Source organism: Hipposideros armiger, unplaced genomic scaffold, assembly GCF_001890085.2.
Source record: "Hipposideros armiger isolate ML-2016 unplaced genomic scaffold, ASM189008v1 scaffold_1784, whole genome shotgun sequence".
NCBI classification, from domain to species: Eukaryota; Metazoa; Chordata; class Mammalia; order Chiroptera; family Hipposideridae; genus Hipposideros; species Hipposideros armiger.
In genome coordinates, this window is record NW_017733134.1 from 1,104 (window position 1) to 4,406 (window position 3,303).

The following is a 3,303-nucleotide window of genomic DNA, read 5'->3' on the forward strand; positions in this document are numbered from 1 at the left end:
GCCCTAAGGCAAATACAAGCCGGCAGGTTCAAGGTACAAAGCAAGACAGGATGCCTTTTAGGATAAGAAGGTTTCTGCTCCTGGCCTAAATATGGCCTAACGCACAGGACTACCCAGAGATGAGGAACTCAAAGGGGTGGTTAGAACTTAGGTTTATATATCATTTTAGGCTAAAACAAAGGAAAAGCAGTTTGGGTCTTTTGGGCAAGGAAGTCAAGTATGGGAAGGTGACCAGGAAAAGTATGGTAAACAAAGTTTAAGTTAAAAAAAATTTTTTTTTAAATTTATTTTTCAATTACAGTTGACGTACAATATTATATTAGTTTCAAGTGTACAACATAGTGGTTAAACATTTATGTACCTTATGAAGTGATCACTCCAATAAGTCATCTGACACCCTACATAGTTATTACAATATTACTGACTATTAGTAAAGTTTTACAGGCAGACTTAAGTTGGGAGAGGGAAACATCTCTACAAGTGTAAATTTCCTTTATAAATGTAAATTTCGTTTAGAAAAGGAAAACTTCCATCCTGACTTTGGAGCTTTTCCTGCTCCTGTTTCTCAATGGCCTTTAGCTTAAAATAATTTATATGCCAAAGTGGCATTATTTTGAGTGACATATTCTGGTAGCCCTCAGGTGCTATCTTTGTTCCACCTACACTGGGCTATCTGTTCTGTGAACTATCCAAATGGGTGCCCATCTGAGGGCCTTTGCATTTGTCATTCCCCCAGATTCTTTCATTCGTTAATATTTGGGGGTCTCAGTTCAAATATCACCTCCCTTCACTAGCCACCCAACCTGCTTTTCTTCACAGCACTTATCATCTCAAAATTATTTATCTGGAAATGGCTGAGATGCTCATGAGGTTCACTTATCCATTCCAGGGATTAATTAGTGATTGGGGCAAGTGAGGGGATACAAGGGCAAAAAGGGTTTTTCCTGCTTCAACCATACACATTATGAAGATGCAAGACTGTATTAAATGACATGATAGAAGGAGAAGGACCATGGGGTTCTCAGGAGAAAGAAATTACATCTGGGTGGGAGGATCATGGAAAATTTCATAGAAGTATAGCCATAGTTGGTAAAAAAACATCCAGCCTAAGAGAAAGCTTGTAAGAGTTTACTTGAGCCAAACTGACAATTGCTGGGAAGCAAAGACTCAATGGACTGAGAAAATGCTCTGGAAAATGGCCATTGTGCAACTTATTTTATACATTAGAATCAAAGGAGGGGGATTACATAAAATCTATTGGTTTGTAGATTAAGGGGGTGGGAGAAAGCAAAGTGGGGAAATCTCTGTAATTGGATAAAAATAAAATGGAGAGGCACACACTTGTTTTACATTGGTGGGTACAGGATAGTTAATAGCATTTTACAGCACACAGAGATAGTATTTGGGGAATAAGATAACAATGAGGGATTTTGTAGTTTCCTGCTCTGGTGTGGTGGGTTGTGTCCCCTGGGGGGTCCAGAAAGGGATTACTCTTACATTCCAAGGGTATGCTATTTTAGATGCAAAAGACAACAGATAGGCTCACTTAAGGTAAAGATTGACCTTTGTCAAGGAAGATACAGGCTGAGGATGTGACTTCCGGCCAAGGCCCACCTTAGTTAAGACTTTTTATGTTCATACCATCTTATGTGGTTATTTTCAGTCTCCTGAGCTTGTCAGGTTTAACATATAGCCCCTTTTCCGTCCACACCATGAAGGATAGCCAGAGGACTTAAACTTTATTTAACTAGGAGTAACAAAGAAAGAACTAAAAGTCAATTCCAGTAAGAGAGAATACATAGTCCTTAAGTCAGCAATCATTAACATAGTCTATGGCCTCTAATTTTTCTTATATTTATTCTAATTATTGAAGAAATATTATAGAAAAAACAGGAACTACAAAACATATAAGGAAAATAATAATTCCCCCTGATTCTGCCATTCAGTGCTTATGTTTTGGTATAAACCTGTTTCCAACACAGTTGCCACATAGTTATTTAACTTAAACTGAAATAAAATTGAAAACATTATTCTCATTTCTGCATCACATCCTTATTTCTGTCTTTTCATTTATCATCGCTGTATCATCCTTTACACCTTTCTAGTTATGAAACTTGTCATTCCCTTTAGCAACACAATGTTTTATGATATTAACTTTNATTTCAGGTGGCATTTATTTATCCAAGAGTTAGGTCTGGAATGGCCTGGAGGAATGTTGGGCTACAATGATTACAGTTAATAAGCTCAAGTCACAGGCTTTTGAGTAGATATTTGAAGCAGGGGTGAGAGACATTCTGTGATTTAGGCTAGGAGCAATCTTTAGTTTAGGATTAAGAAACTGATTTGAAGAATCATTAAGACCAGGGGCTAAGGAGCTAAGAAACTAGGGAAAAGAAGACTTAAACTTCCTATAGTGAGGGACTTAAAATTTCTAGTGAGGGGGCTCTCCTGTATCAATCTGCACTTCTATATTCTGGGACCTAGGTGTATTTCCTATATTACTATGGTATATATATAGTATACTACATTATATTACTGTAAGTGATATTGTGTCCTCGGAGCACTGAATCAGGAGGCACATTAATAATAAGGGTTTGTACCCTTATTATTAAGCACATAAATAAGGGTTTGTACCCTTATTGGTGCTGCTAGGTGGATCACTTTATGAGGCTGCATTCTCTCTCCATTGTAAAGTGCCTTTTTCCCTTTATAACTAATAAAATAATCTGTGGGGTGGTATTCTGAGACTATGACTATCCTATTCCCCTAAAGCTTTTTGTCCAATAGTTCTAGCATCCACTCCTACATTTACTTGGCATCCTTCTGTAGAGAGGAGCTTCCTTCCTTTCTACCCTGCTTTTGTTTCCTTTTAGTATCACCCTGGTCTCATGGATTTTTTTTTTAACATCATTGTGTTAAAATACATTAATGTCACTAAGAATATCTGTTTACCTTCCTCAGTGAAGGGAGAGCTCTAATTCACAATGTTTTTCTAGCAGGTGGTCTTCATTCTACTGAGCTTTACAATTACCAACCTCTCAAAAATAATGCTTTTGTTATTTACCTCCTGGTTCCTGGAAGGCCAGGTCTGTGTTCATTTGCAAACACTTAATTGGCCAGCACAGATCAGCCAGTGGTGTTGCCTGGATCCCAGACAGTTTTTACCCATGGTGCATGCAGTCTCACAAAGGGCTGGTGATGCTTCTGAGTCAATCACTTAACCAATATTTATTTAACCTTTATAATCAATGAGACACTCATCAGATTCTCAAGAAGCTTACACCTAGCCCACCAAAAAATGTC